Raw genomic sequence first — 15,832 nt, forward strand, 5'->3', positions numbered from 1 at the left:
TTTTGTTCAGTGATAATTGCTGCTAGCTGTCTTTCTCAGACAGATAGGATTGAAACCACGAAGTCATTGATGCTATCAGCCTCTGCTGCTTATCTGAGCAGTTAAATACATTTGACAGGAAATAGATACACTGCTCAAAAGATTAAAGAAACAGTTTGAAAACACATCAGAACTCACCGGGAAGAAAATCACACTAGATAATATGTTGGAAATTAAAGGAGGCCACATCATTTAAGGGAAATGACAGTTATCAACATACAGTGGGTTGAATTCAAACACGTTGACAAACAAAGTGAAAGAAATGATGTGACAGGCTAGCACATTTTGCTGATACTTCTTTATCTGCAAAAAGCAAAAATATTGAATGTCCCAGTGTGCATGCTTTCTACCCTAATAGAGCACTCAAACCATGTTGTACAACAAGCTTCATTGACACACAAGTTCACCAATCTGTGACACAGGGCACATTCACTATTTTGTAAAAGGCTGCAAAGGTAAACACCTCAATTCTAAGAAAGTTTGTAATAGTACAGAATATAAAGTTCTTTTTTGTTTAAAAAAAACAAAACAAAACAAAAAAATTCATTAAACAAGATACATCAATGTTGTCATCATTTCTAAGCATAAATTATTTTTAGTACAGGTGCTGCACCCTCCACACATAAGAGGATGTTGCATATTTATGCATATTTATATTAATGCTCAACAGAGAAAAACTTTGCTTTCAGACCTACAGCAGATGGTCTCATCAATTTCCTGTCCCAATGTATTTGAACCCTGTTACTGGTGTCAAATTCATAATTTGTTGAAATCACAATACACAGCAGTTGTGAGCATATGAGTATGGCTGTTTTTAGCAATTTGTAGCTCCAGTTTGTCTATTTTGTAGGCAAGACATTTAGTGTTAAGAAGAGGAAAATGCTTGGCACCAGGGGTTTGTGTTGCTGTTTTCACTAGCCTAGCAAAAGGCCCTGCCTTGCATTCTCATATCTGCCTCCAATCCCCATGCCATCTACAACACAGATACTGGAAAACAATCCTGTGATTTTGCTTTGTGCAGATATACATCATGACACTACTAAAAACCGCTTGTAATGTTGATTTGATAGGTTAGTTCAGCATTCTGCAACTAAGTGTGAGTGTAGATGTGTGTAATCACATACACCACAGATCTCTTCATTCATAAGCTTCTCAAGGACTCCTTGCTCTTTTTCATTAGTGTTAGAATCTTAAAAAGAAGGCGACTGGAGTTCTTTAAACTTAAGGAAGTCCAATCATCATGTTCTTTAGCTCTAAAGACTACTATGACCCGGATTACTGAGAAACTACACAGATACATTTTCAACTTCCCTATCATAAAATCACAATTATTTTTGTTAAACCCCTTTAATAAAGCTGAAAATCTGCACTTCAGTTACTTTTTAATTGAGTTTAAATGTTTGATTGTCCAAAACTTTATAGACCCAACCATATCAAGTTTCAGTTGCAGCTGTTATAACTGTATAGTTACCATGTTATCAATAATCCATAACTTGTTGTCCAACTTGCCTTCTTAATTAGTTGCATGATATAATTTGATTTTAAAAGCTAGGGTTGTTGGCTTTTATTGAGCAATGCAGATTGCACTGGCGCAGTTTGCAGCCAAGTTTGAAGTAACTGGGATATAATTAGCACCTTCAAGTCTGATGCCCTGGCTGTCAGCTGGAAACAAGTTGCTGCCACAAGTGGAGATGCTTAAGGGTCTCAAGATCTCAAGAACAAACAGCATCTAAGTTGATGCTGATTTCGTACTAGTCTGTTGTGTTGAACACAGAGCGTGAAATGTTAAGGCAAAGATGTACTGGTCAGTTTACAATCTTACAAGTTCTATGTAGTGACTCAGAAAATGAGACCATGGATCCAAGTGGTAAAGATTAATTCCTCCAGAAGGGGGCTGGCCTCTTCCTTAGAGATACCACGAGGAATTTGGGTATTTGGTAGGGGCTCAGAATAGAGCTGCTACTTCTTCTCCAAATTGAAAAAGACAGTTGGAGTGGTTTAGGCATTAAATCAGGATGCCTCCTGGCCATTCTAGGCATGTCCTACCACAACCCAGTATCACAGTGAAACGTGTAATGACATCCCAGTCCACAATGTCCATTTCATGCTTTGGAGATGCAAATCATGATTCATGTTTCATGTTTAGACTATTTACATAAGTTGAAACTCCTCTTAAGTACCTCAATAGTGTATGAGTTTGTTATGATCCTGTACATGATTTTCTCAGGTTTTGAAATTTAAGAAATGTGTTTATTGTTTGGGTTTTGATTTCTGTTCTTTCTTCAGGAGTTCTGGTTGTTGCTTATTCCTTAAGGTGGCCAGCGGCCCTACAACCACTGACAGCTGCCCATTTGTACATTTTTTCAAATGTCTTGACGCAATAGACCACTCACCTACCTTCACTGTACAGTCATGCACCTTACACAGAGTTCAGTGTGGAAGAAGTGTTTGATGAAGACAGACAAACAAAAACAAAATGGTAGAGAAGAAAATCTAAAAAAGAAAAAGAAACTATAAATAGATGCAGCAAAATATTACGAATTAACTGACATATTAGCTGTCGGTTAATTACACACTACTGTTGGCATTAGTGCCAATAACAATTCAAATCAGTTCAATTCAGTTTCATTTATACAGCGCCAAATCACAACAACAGTCGCTTCAGGGTGCTTTAAATTGTAAGGTAACATACAGAGAAAACCCCAACAATCATATGGCAACAAGCACTTTGGCAACAGTGGTGAGAAAGAACTCCCTGTTAATAACAAGAAGGGGCAGAGAGGTCTATTAACACATAGTGAGTAAGAAAGGTGCCTGAAGAAGAAACACTCAATGCATCATGGGAATCCCCCAGCACCCTACACCTATTGCAGCATAACTAAGGGAGGATTCAGGGTCACCTGATTCAGCTCTAACTATATGCTTTAGCAAAAAGGAAAGTTTGAAGCCTAATCTTGAAAGTAGAGATAGTGTCTGTCTCCTGAATCCAAACTGGAAGCTGGTTCCACAGAAAAGCGGCCTGAAAACTGAAGGCTCTGCCTCCCATTCTACTTTTAAATACTCTAGAAACAATAAGTAAGCCTGCAGTGCGTGTGCAAAGTGCTCTAAAAGGGTTATATGGTACTAAAAAGTCATTAAGATAATATGGAACCTGATTTCTCAAGACCTTGAGAAATTTTATCATCAGCCACCACATAACATCTGATGCTGGCAGACGCTCACCATGCAATTCAATCAATTCAATTGCGTTTTTACGCATGAAATGTTAGAGTGATTTTGTTAAAAGTTGTCATTTTTGTGCTTAAAATTTGTAAACCTTGTCTTGAACTGCATGATTAGATATTTTTCTGTTAATCCTTAAATGTAGGATGTTGGGGGAAGCTATTTAGCTATAGTTTCCAACTGCAGGCACACTTGCATGTAAGATTCTGGTTCCCTTATTTGGTAAGGAATGTTATTTCCTGCCCTTTATGGGCTCACCTATGATTGTATATGGTGAACCGTTAAAGGGGTTAAGCCATATATGGGGTGAGGGGAGATGACCCTTTTTATAACTAGAGATGTTAAACGGTTGTAACCAGGAAGTCACGTATACAAACACACATACACACGCACACACACACACATGCACTCACACGCTCGCACATGCATAAACACACAAACACTGCCTTAGCTTTTATGACAGACCATATGGGTTTTACAATGTGGTGTTTGTGTTTTCACTGAATAAAAGGCTGTGAGGGAAGGCTGGAGTTTGAAGTTGGCTGGGATCAGGTGAGAAGCTTGGAGCTCCAAGAACCTGATTGGGCTTCCCTTGCAAGTAAAAACTGATTGAGCTCTGATTGTCTTGCTTTTGTTCACGGTGATAAGTCTCTGAGCTAGCCAGGCCTGCGAGTGCAGAACTAACATGAAAATATGCTACTTTGTTTGACTTCAGAAATGGCATATAAGATTTGCACTGCACATATTACATCCAATAAAGCAGCTACTCTGTGAGAAAGGAAAATGACAGAAACCATACATATGTAAAGAATTTAATTAAAACACAACACATAAAAGAATAACTGCATTTCCTTCTTTATAGCTGTGTTTAGCAAACAAGTACAATGCATTATTATTTCTACTGTTTGTTTTCAAGCATATGAAGTTAGAGATGTTTTAAAATAAAAATATGTTCACGGAACTTTTCTGACAACTTTTACATGCTAGACCAAATGATTAGGTTACACATATTTAAATTGTGCAGTGAATATCCTAAGCATTGCTACTGGATTGTGGAGAACTCAAAGAGATGTCTGTGCCATTTCGTCAGGAACAAAATTGTAGTGTCCACGTTTTTTCCGCTGATTGCGACAATGGACCACCAGGACGATCAGACCGATGCTCAATAGAGCAAGCAAAACCCAAATGATAGGTAAGGGGATTTTAATGGTTTTACCTGTAAGGTAAACAAAATAAAAAGACATAAGACGACTTCTCGATTCTTCATGCCATGCATTGTTCGAATTAAACATCAGTAATCTTTCACTTTCTACATTTAAATAGTTGTTAAAATGTTTCTGCACAGAATCAATAATCATACCTTTTATCACCAGTCTGACAAATCTTGTATTTCTCCCAGCTTTATTCTCTGCAACACAAATGTAATAACCACCATTGGTAGACGTGGCTTTAGTGATACTGATAATCTTCTGGTGCCCCTCAGTGGTCACGTTTGAATTCTCAGCAGCTGTGTAGATCCATCTGATGTTTGAGGGTGGGTTACTGTCAGCACTACAGCTTATAGTAACATCCTCACCCTGGAGCACCTCCTTGCTTTCGTTTCCTCCCTTGAACTCAGGGGCATCTGTGGGGAAAAAAAAAGAAATTTGAGGAAATGAAACAGAAAGAATTTGCTTCAAAATGTGCCTTCATCAGAAATTATGACAAATTAAAACTTACACAAAATTTCAAGATACAGTGTGTGTTCAGCTGTTCCATGTGTGTTGTGTGCATTAAGCAAGTATTTTCCACTATCATTCTTTTTCCAGCGCTGTGGGGAAACCATCTGTTTACCATCTTTAAACCAGGTGAGGGTGGGTGTAGGTAATCCTACTGGTTCACAGATACTTTGAGGTTTATCATTCACTGTGACCTCATAGTGCTCTTTGCAGGTGAAAGAAGGACTGTCTGTAAAAATGGTATCAGATTCATTTTCAGACTAAATAACCACAAACAAAATATTACCTTGTCAATACCTTAGTGCAGTGCTTTATATTCTGACAAAATATTAAGGAATGCAGGTCTGATGCACTCACGTTCCACTGTGATATGAACTGAGGTGTTGCTTCTGCCAAGACTGTTTTCAACTACAGCCGTGTACTTTCCAGAGTCAGTCCTGGTCAGTGACTTAGATGGATTGATGAGTTTCTCCTCATAGAACCACTGAACAGTGGGAGGAGGGCTCCCATCAGGTTGACAAGGTAACATGTCAATGCTGAAGGCAGCATTTTCAACAACAGTGACGTGGTCTGGACAAGCTTTCATTAATGGCTTATCTGGGAATTAAAATCAAAATAGATTAATTTATATTTCATAGATCACAGAGCTGTGCAGTAGATAAAGAAACATGAAGTAAGTTGGTGGAAATCTTACAGAGAACAACAGCAGTGTAAGGTGGTGAGGTTACATTAGGGGGGAACTTTGGTCCTTTGGGTCCGAGGTGCAGCGCAGCCTCACATCTAAAAGTTAATCCATTGTAATCTCTCTGAGTGGAGATTCTCAGAGTAGAAGATGTGTTGACTGGAGTCAGAGCAGATCCATTGAATGTCTGTGTGAGCACAGTTTCATTGCCTCTGTACCACTTCACTATGAGATTTTGAACAGGAGCAACATTGTAGATATCACATTTCAAATTGTACCCTATGCCCTCCACCATTGGACCACGAGCCATGTCAGGGACTGACACAAAGTCTGGAGTTTCTGTAAAAAAACAAAAACAAAAAAAAGAGCAAACAACATAAATTAATGAAATAAATAATTTAAGGGATTTAAGATGGCCCTTTCAAGAAGTGAAATCATTGCTTTATTACATAAAGAATGTCTATTCATTCAGGTCACAGTACATTAAAACAATCTATACTGACTATAAACAATGATGACTGGATGGGAAGTGCACCGGGATCCATCAGCCAGAGTAGCATAGCAGAAAGGACTTGGAGTCCACTCTTCCAGTTTATCAACCCTCCAAGTGACAACAGGAGGAGGTTTGAATCCTGTTCCTCCAAATGGAGCCTCCCAGCCCATTCCAGTGACATACCTGGCTGATGTGCTGCAGTTGACTGAAACTGGATCTCCAAATCTCACAACAATTTCAGAAGGGTTCACTGTTAGGGGGCAACCTGCCATTCACAAGTACACATATTAACTCTTTAAAGTGATTTGGTGTAAAATGTGTAATACATCAAAAGTATCCACTAAAGAATTCACAATAATAGTAGATGTAAGGTAAATAAGAATGTGTACCTCTTGGTTCAACATGAAGATGGATTGTCTTGGTTATGTTTCCCAGATAATTGGTAGCTGTGCAGGTGCAGGTTTTATTGCGATTGACTCGAGTAATATTGAGACTGTTTGTGTTCTCCAACATATTTTCCCCATCACAAGTCCAGTTATACACAGGAAGAGGATTTCCAATAGCTTCACAGCTCAATGTGATATTAGTGCCCTCAAGTGCATAAGTGACATCAGTACTAATTTGTGTCTTCAGCTCCGGAGCATCTGAAGTGATAAACCAAAGGTTGTTATACGTTTGAACAGTTACATGGTGCATCATTTCATTGTTTTGACATTGTTGTATGCAAATTACAAATGAACAAATCCAAGAGTTTTCTGTTTGTGTGTGAACAGCAGGATGTTTACTCACAGTGGGCTGAAACATTGTGTGTTTGAGAACTGATATAAAGTTTTGGTCCATGTGGTCCAAAGTCCAGCTCAGCTTCACATCTGAACTCAGCTACATTTTCTTCTCTGCTTATGTTTACTTTCAGAATCAAGGACTCATTTACTGGAGTTTTGGTTGTTGTGTCATTGAAAGACATTGCCATGATGCTTTCATTGTTTTTGTACCAGTTAACAGTGAGGAACTGAACAGGAGCAACATTTATGATGTTACACTGCAGCCCACGCAGTGTCCTTGTGTGCTTATTGTAATGCACATGTTTCTCCATCATTTGGCTTTGATTCATTGGATAAATTGACACAGTGTCTGGTATTTCTGTGAAAATGGTAAATACAAAGTAAATTTACTAATCCATCCATTTTATTCTTCTTATCAATTGATAGTCTTTGTTGGGCAGAAGCTAATCACCAGTCTGTCATAATTCCATCACATAAAAAGAAACAATATTTCACTCCTATAGACAACTTAGAAACCTGAAATCATTCAAAGCTGATGTCTTTGTATAGTCTGTGGGTCCAAACAAACACAGAGAAAAATGGAAAACTCTGCACAGAAGAGTCCCAGCCAGCTGGTAGATTGAACAACAGGACCTTCTTGCTGAAAGTTAAATTATTGTTTTACTAATTAATAATTAATTTAATAATATTTTTTTAAATTGTCTGTTCGTGCACTGGATGATACCATAACACAGTTTTCAAATGTACTTACTATAAACAGTGATGACTGGACTCACAGTACACTGGGATCCATCAACCAAGGTAGCATAGCAGAAAGGACTTGGAGTCCACTCTTCTAGTTTTTCAACCCTCCAAGTGACAACAGGAGGAGGCTCAAATCCTGTACCTCCAAATGGAGCCTCCCAGCCCATTCCTTCAACATCTGTGGCTGATGTGCTGCAGTTGACTGAAACTGGATCTCCAAATGTCACCACAGTTTCAGAAGGTGTCAGTGTTAGTGGGCAACCTGCCATTCACAAGCAAATATATTTAGAGTTAAAATTAATTTAGTGTAAAATTAAAAAGATGGCATCACTATTGTCTAAATGAGCTACAAAAATATTAGATATATAGTAAACAAAGATGAATACCTCTTTTTTTCACATGAACATTGATTGTGTGGGTTATGTTTCCCAGATAATTGGTAGCTGTGCAGGTGCAAGTTGCGTTGTGCTTTACTCGGGTGATATTGAGACTGTTTGTGTTCTCCAACATATTTTTCCCATCACAAGTCCAGTTATACACAGGAGGAGGGTTTCCAACAGCTTCACAGCTCAAGGTGATATTAGTGCCCTCAACCAGAAAAATGTCTTGAGTACTTTTCTTTGTGTTTTTTTCCGGAGCATCTGAAGAAGAAAAAAAACAGGTTTTTTTCTGTTTTATATTTACACAATAAATATGTAAACTGAGAATTATTCTAAGACAAAAAAGCAAATGAACGAACAAAACATATTGAAATAATCTTCTGTTTGTGTGTAAACAGCAGGATGTTTACTCACAGTGGGCTGAAACATTGTGTGTTTGAGAACTGACATAAAGTTTTGGTCCATGTGGTCCAAAGTCCAGCTCAGCTTCACATCTGAACTCAGCTACATTTTCTTCTCTGCTGATGTTTATTTTCAGAATCGAGGACTCATTTACTGGAGTTTTGGTTGTTGTGTCATTGAAAGACATTGCCATGATGCTTTCATTGTTTTTGTACCAGTTAACAGTGAGGAACTGAACAGGAGCAACATTTATGATGTTACACTGCAGCCAGTACTGTGTCCTTGTGGAGTTATTGTACTCTGTGTCCTGCATAATTAGACTATGATCCAATACAGAGATTGACACAAAGTCTGGAGTTTCTGTAAATAAATCAAAACAAAATGAACATATTAAAATATCAAATATAATAATCTCTCTGACATTATAGAAGACAATACAGGAAGCACAGATTCATAGATTTGTTACGAAGAGAAATACTATATTTGTTTGACGGTATCACAGCCACATTTTATTGTCCACACAAAGCTGAAGACATTTGGATCAGAGTAACTTAGAGTAACTGAACACCTTCATACCTCAGTACTAAGAGTGGCACTTTCAAGAAGTGAAATCATTGCTTTATTAAATAAAAAAATGTCAGTTCATCCAGGTCATAATGCAGTAACACACTCGTTACATTTGTACTTACTAAAAATAGTAATGACTGGTCTCAAAGTACACTGGGATCCATCATCCAGAGTAGCATAGCAGAAAGGACTTGGAGTCCACTCTTCCAGTTTATCAACCCTCCAAGTGACAACAGGAGGACGTTCAAATCCTGTTCCTCCAAATGGAGCCTCCCAGCCCATTCCAGTGACATACCTGGCTGATGTGCTGCAGTTGACTGAAACTGGATCTCCAAATCTCACAACAATTTCAGAAGGGTTCACTGTTAGGGAGCAACCTGCCATTCACAGGTACACATATTAACTCTTTTAAGTGATTTGGTGTAAAATGTGTAATACATCAAAAGTATCCACTAAAGAATTCACAATAATAGTAGATGTAAGGTAAACAAGAATGTGTACCTCTTGGTTCAACATGAAGATGGATTGTCTTGGTTATGTTTCCCAGATAATTGGTAGCTGTGCAGGTGCAGGTTTTATTGCGATTGACTCGAGTAATATTGAGACTGTTTGTGTTCTCCAACATATTTTCCCCATCACAAGTCCAGTTATACACAGGAGGAGGGTTTCCAATAGCTTCACAGCTCAATGTGATATTAGTGCCCTCAAGTGCATAAGTGTGATAAGAACTATTTTGTGTCTTCAGCTCCGGAGCATCTGAAGTGATAAACCAAAGGTTGTTATACATTTGAACAGTTCCATGGTGCATCATTTCATTGTTTTGACATTGTTGTATGTAAATTACAAATGAACAAATCCAAGAGTTTTCTGTTTGTGTGTAAACAGCAGGATGTTTACTCACAGTGGGCTGAAACATTGTGTGTTTGAGAACTGATATAAAGTTTTGGTCCATGTGGTGCAAAGTCCAGCTCAGCTTCACATCTGAACTCAGCTACATTTTCTTCTCTGCTGATGTTTATTTTCAGAATCGAGGACTCATTTACTGGAGTTTTGGTTGTTGTGTCATTGAAAGACATTGCCATGATGCTTTCATTGTTTTTGTACCAGTTAACAGTGAGGAACTGAAAAGGAGCAACATTTATGATGTTACACTGCAGCCAGTACTGTGTCCTTGTGGAGTTATTGTACTCTGTGTCCTGCATAATTAGACTATGATCCAATACAGAGATTGACACAAAGTCTGGAGTTTCTGTAAATAAATCAAAACAAAATGAACATATTAAAATATCAAATATAATAATCTCTCTGACATTATAGAAGACAATACAGGAAGCACAGATTCATAGATTTGTTACGAAGAGAAATACTATATTTGCTTGACGGTATCACAGCCACATTTTATTGTCCACACAAAGCTGAAGACATTTGGATCAGAGTAACTTAGAGTAACTGAACACCTTCATACCTCAGTACTAAGAGTGGCACTTTCAAGAAGTGAAATCATTGCTTTATTAAATAAAAAAATGTCAGTTCATCCAGGTCATAATGCAGTAACACACTCGTTACATTTGTACTTACTAAAAATAGTAATGACTGGTCTCAAAGTACACTGGGATCCATCATCCAGAGTAGCATAGCAGAAAGGACTTGGAGTCCACTCTTCCAGTTTATCAACCCTCCAAGTGACAACAGGAGGACGTTCAAATCCTGTTCCTCCAAATGGAGCCTCCCAGCCCATTCCAGTGACATACCTGGCTGATGTGCTGCAGTTGACTGAAACTGGATCTCCAAATCTCACAACAATTTCAGAAGGGTTCACTGTTAGGGGGCAACCTGCCATTCACAGGTACACATATTAACTCTTTTAAGTGATTTGGTGTAAAATGTGTAATACATCAAAAGTATCCACTAAAGAATTCACAATAATAGTAGATGTAAGGTAAACAAGAATGTGTACCTCTTGGTTCAACATGAAGATGGATTGTCTTGGTTATGTTTCCCAGATAATTGGTAGCTGTGCAGGTGCAGGTTTTATTGCGATTGACTCGAGTAATATTGAGACTGTTTGTGTTCTCCAACATATTTTCCCCATCACAAGTCCAGTTATACACAGGAGGAGGGTTTCCAATAGCTTCACAGCTCAATGTGATATTAGTGCCCTCAAGTGCATAAGTGACATCAGTACTAATTTGTGTCTTCAGCTCCGGAGCATCTGAAGTGATAAACCAAAGGTTGTTATACGTTTGAACAGTTACATGGTGCATCATTTCATTGTTTTGACATTGTTGTATGCAAATTACAAATGAACAAATCCAAGAGTTTTCTGTTTGTGTGTGAACAGCAGGATGTTTACTCACAGTGGGCTGAAACATTGTGTGTTTGAGAACTGATATAAAGTTTTGGTCCATGTGGTCCAAAGTCCAGCTCAGCTTCACATCTGAACTCAGCTACATTTTCTTCTCTGCTTATGTTTACTTTCAGAATCAAGGACTCATTTACTGGAGTTTTGGTTGTTGTGTCATTGAAAGACATTGCCATGATGCTTTCATTGTTTTTGTACCAGTTAACAGTGAGGAACTGAACAGGAGCAACATTTATGATGTTACACTGCAGCCCACGCAGTGTCCTTGTGTGCTTATTGTAATGCACATGTTTCTCCATCATTTGGCTTTGATTCATTGGATAAATTGACACAGTGTCTGGTATTTCTGTGAAAATGGTAAATACAAAGTAAATTTACTAATCCATCCATTTTATTCTTCTTATCAATTGATAGTCTTTGTTGGGCAGAAGCTAATCACCAGTCTGTCATAATTCCATCACATAAAAAGAAACAATATTTCACTCCTATAGACAACTTAGAAACCTGAAATCATTCAAAGCTGATGTCTTTGTATAGTCTGTGGGTCCAAACAAACACAGAGAAAAATGGAAAACTCTGCACAGAAGAGTCCCAGCCAGCTGGTAGATTGAACAACAGGACCTTCTTGCTGAAAGTTAAATTATTGTTTTACTAATTAATAATTAATTTAATAATATTTTTTTAAATTGTCTGTTCGTGCACTGGATGATACCATAACACAGTTTTCAAATGTACTTACTATAAACAGTGATGACTGGACTCACAGTACACTGGGATCCATCAACCAAGGTAGCATAGCAGAAAGGACTTGGAGTCCACTCTTCTAGTTTTTCAACCCTCCAAGTGACAACAGGAGGAGGCTCAAATCCTGTACCTCCAAATGGAGCCTCCCAGCCCATTCCTTCAACATCTGTGGCTGATGTGCTGCAGTTGACTGAAACTGGATCTCCAAATGTCACCACAGTTTCAGAAGGTGTCAGTGTTAGTGGGCAACCTGCCATTCACAAGCAAATATATTTAGAGTTAAAATTAATTTAGTGTAAAATTAAAAAGATGGCATCACTATTGTCTAAATGAGCTACAAAAATATTAGATATATAGTAAACAAAGATGAATACCTCTTTTTTTCACATGAACATTGATTGTGTGGGTTATGTTTCCCAGATAATTGGTAGCTGTGCAGGTGCAAGTTGCGTTGTGCTTTACTCGGGTGATATTGAGACTGTTTGTGTTCTCCAACATATTTTTCCCATCACAAGTCCAGTTATACACAGGAGGAGGGTTTCCAACAGCTTCACAGCTCAAGGTGATATTAGTGCCCTCAACCAGAAAAATGTCTTGAGTACTTTTCTTTGTGTTTTTTTCCGGAGCATCTGAAGAAGAAAAAAAACAGGTTTTTTTCTGTTTTATATTTACACAATAAATATGTAAACTGAGAATTATTCTAAGACAAAAAAGCAAATGAACGAACAAAACATATTGAAATAATCTTCTGTTTGTGTGTAAACAGCAGGATGTTTACTCACAGTGGGCTGAAACATTGTGTGTTTGAGAACTGACATAAAGTTTTGGTCCATGTGGTCCAAAGTCCAGCTCAGCTTCACATCTGAACTCAGCTACATTTTCTTCTCTGCTGATGTTTATTTTCAGAATCGAGGACTCATTTACTGGAGTTTTGGTTGTTGTGTCATTGAAAGACATTGCCATGATGCTTTCATTGTTTTTGTACCAGTTAACAGTGAGGAACTGAACAGGAGCAACATTTATGATGTTACACTGCAGCCCACGCAGTGTCCTTGTCAGTGTTGGGTAAGTTATTTTAAATTAGTAACTTAGTTACATTACTAGTTACTTCTCTAAAAAAGTAACTCAGTTACTTCAAGTTACTCGTTACTTTCAAAGTAACTAGTTACTAGGGAAAGTAACTTTGGTTTTACTCAGAATTCTCTTGTTAATGTGTTGCTTCCGTAACTGGATACCCAGCAAGACTGCCAGTCTTCTAGCTTGCTTACTTGCCACAAGTGCACTGTGCCACCTACCAATAGAAAGGAAAAAATAATGTGCACATTTCCACGAGAGAAATCCCACGCCTGGACCGTCGTTGACCGCCACCACGATTCTAGCCTGCTTTTTACATCCAACACAAAAACTGCAGTCGTGGTGCTTTTGATTGTACTCAGAACTTGGAAATTCTGCCTTCTGAATAGGAAGATGTAGGTAACACCAGACTGCAGATGAGCTGCATACAGAGCTGGACTGGGACAAAAAAATCGTCCCGGGCATTTTGACTAGAGACCAGCCCACCATTATAGGAAAAATCATAAAGCCTTTGAATGAAAATAACACTGTTGTGACAGTGATGTACACTGTTCTGATGGTATATATGTATCAATCTATCAATTGTTTGTTGTAAGACTCAGATAATTATTTTTTTAAAAGCGAGACATTTTAAATGAGAATAAGAAAGAAAAGTATTTCCTTGTGCCCCCCTTTCCCTGTTAATGCCCTACATGGACCCCTGGCAACACTTTGCTAGACCCGCCCCTGCACAGTTACCAGCTGTCAGCTACATAGAAAAGGATCCTGGTGTTATTTGTCTCTCAGAAACAGTTCATAACTTCCCTTCAACTCATTCATGTCACCTAAAAGGTAAACCTGTTTCTCCATCACCTGTTCAGCTCTGATGATTCAGTAAGGACATCTCCTGGTTTCATCTGCATGTTTCCCTCTCACCAGATATACAAACCGATATCATGACCAGCAGCTTTACAGCTGTGGCTCCAGCAAACATCAGCTGATACTAGAAATTAATATTAAATAAATTCTAACAACAGCTGATCAAGCTTAAACGTGCTGCTGTTGTTTAACGCGACATCCGCTGGTTTCCTCTTTCTGGCGCAAAGTGAGCGATAAATAAACAAGAGAGAAAAGCCGATCAGCTGATCATTGATCAGTTTCGTGATTGAAGTAGAAACAGGAGAGGAGAGAATGAGAGAAGAAGAGGCAGCTGTGCAGCTTCAGCTTTGTGTCTTTTTCATTGTAGCTGAAGTCCGGGACAAACTGTGTTCCTTTTCACCTCAGTACGAAACGCGTAATATTTTCTCTGAATACCAGACGATTCTGTTTTTTAGGGGACGGTTGGCAACTCTAATAATTAACCGTATGAACAAAATAAAGTTCAACATCAGTAACATAGCACCCACACAGCTGTATAGAAACTCCGTCATGCTAGCTAGCACGCAGTACGAAAATGTCAGCATACCGAAAATAAACTCCACCTAAACTTGGTTTATATCTGACCCAGATAGACTGCAGGTCATAACTTCTTACCTGAAGTTCAGTTCACCTGACACGCGGACCGGCGGCCGCTTCGGGTCTCTCCTCTTGCCTCCCTTTTCCTTCATCCACCTGCTGGCCTCCACCACTTGCTAATGTTATTGAATCTGTGGAAGCTCCGCGATATCCACCACACGAAGTAACGAGTAACGAGCCTATCTAAATCCCAGTAACGAGTAACGCGTTCCTGGTTTTGGCATAATAACTAGTTACCGTGCTCGTTACCACAATAATAACGTAGTTACTGTAACGCGTTACTTAATAACGCGTTAGTCCCAACACTGGTCCTTGTGTGCTTATTGTAATGCACATGTTTCTCGATCATTTGGCTTTGATTCATTGGATAAATTGACACAGTGTCTGGGATTTCTGTGAAAATGGTAAATACAAAGTAAATTTACTAATCCATCATTTTATTCTTCCTATCAATTGATAGTCTTTGTTGGGCAGAAGCTAATCACCAGTCTGTCATAATTCCATCACATAAAAAGAAACAATATTTCACTCCTATAGACAACTTAGAAACCTGAAATCATTCAAAACTGATGTCTTTGTATAGTCTGTGGGTCCAAACAAACACAGAGAAAAATGGAAAACTCTGCACAGAAGAGTCCCAGCCAGCTGGTAGATTGAACAACAGGACCTTCTTGCTGAAAGTTAAATTATTGTCTTACTAATTAATAATTCATTTAATAATATATATTTTTTACATTGTCTGTTCGTGCACTGGATGATACCATAACACAGTTTTCAAATGTACTTACTATAAACAGTGATGACTGGACTAACAGTACACTGGGATCCATCAACCAAGGTAACATAGCAGAAAGGACTTGGAGTCCACTCTTCTAGTTTTTCAACCCTCCAAGTGACAACGGGAGGAGGCTCAAATCCTGTACCTCCAAATGGAGCCTCCCAGCCCATTCCTTCAACATCTGTGGCTGATGTGCTGCAGTTGACTGAAACTGGATCTCCAAATGTCACCACAGTTTCAGAAGGTGTCAGTGTTAGTGGGCAACCTGCCATTCACAAGCAAATATATTTAGAGTTAGAATTAATTTAGTGTAAAATTAAAAAGACGCCATCACTATTGTCTAAATGAGCT

General features: G+C 38.5%; 1 long non-coding RNA gene across 12 annotated transcripts in view; it reads right to left on the minus strand.

Annotated features, from left to right (window-relative positions):
* Positions 1-15,832, minus strand: part of LOC106098006 (hemicentin-1) — a 68,518-nt gene that overhangs the window by 17,286 nt on the left and 35,400 nt on the right. For 7 of the 12 annotated variants that reach the window (XR_003219657.1, XR_003219654.1, XR_003219648.1 and 4 more), the window contains 20 exons: positions 15,492-15,746; positions 15,015-15,096; positions 12,918-13,186; positions 12,510-12,764; positions 12,131-12,385; positions 11,387-11,737; positions 10,987-11,241; positions 10,608-10,862; positions 9,931-10,278; positions 9,531-9,785; positions 9,152-9,406; positions 8,475-8,822; positions 8,067-8,321; positions 7,688-7,942; positions 6,944-7,294; positions 6,544-6,798; positions 6,165-6,419; positions 5,674-6,000; positions 5,337-5,576; positions 4,981-5,208 (listed from right to left, as the gene is read on the minus strand). This is a non-coding gene — a long non-coding RNA (hemicentin-1). Of the gene's footprint in view, positions 1-4,102; positions 4,478-4,621; positions 4,886-4,980; positions 5,209-5,336; positions 5,577-5,673; positions 6,001-6,164; positions 6,420-6,543; positions 6,799-6,943; positions 7,295-7,687; positions 7,943-8,066; positions 8,322-8,474; positions 8,823-9,151; positions 9,407-9,530; positions 9,786-9,930; positions 10,279-10,607; positions 10,863-10,986; positions 11,242-11,386; positions 11,738-12,130; positions 12,386-12,509; positions 12,765-12,917; positions 13,187-15,014; positions 15,097-15,491; positions 15,747-15,832 lie in introns of those variants that run through there. The other 5 variants (XR_003219655.1, XR_003219652.1, XR_003219647.1 and 2 more) reach the window with 4 other exon arrangements.

Source organism: Oreochromis niloticus, linkage group LG4 (genome assembly GCF_001858045.2).
Source record: "Oreochromis niloticus isolate F11D_XX linkage group LG4, O_niloticus_UMD_NMBU, whole genome shotgun sequence".
Taxonomy (NCBI): Eukaryota; Metazoa; Chordata; class Actinopteri; order Cichliformes; family Cichlidae; genus Oreochromis; species Oreochromis niloticus.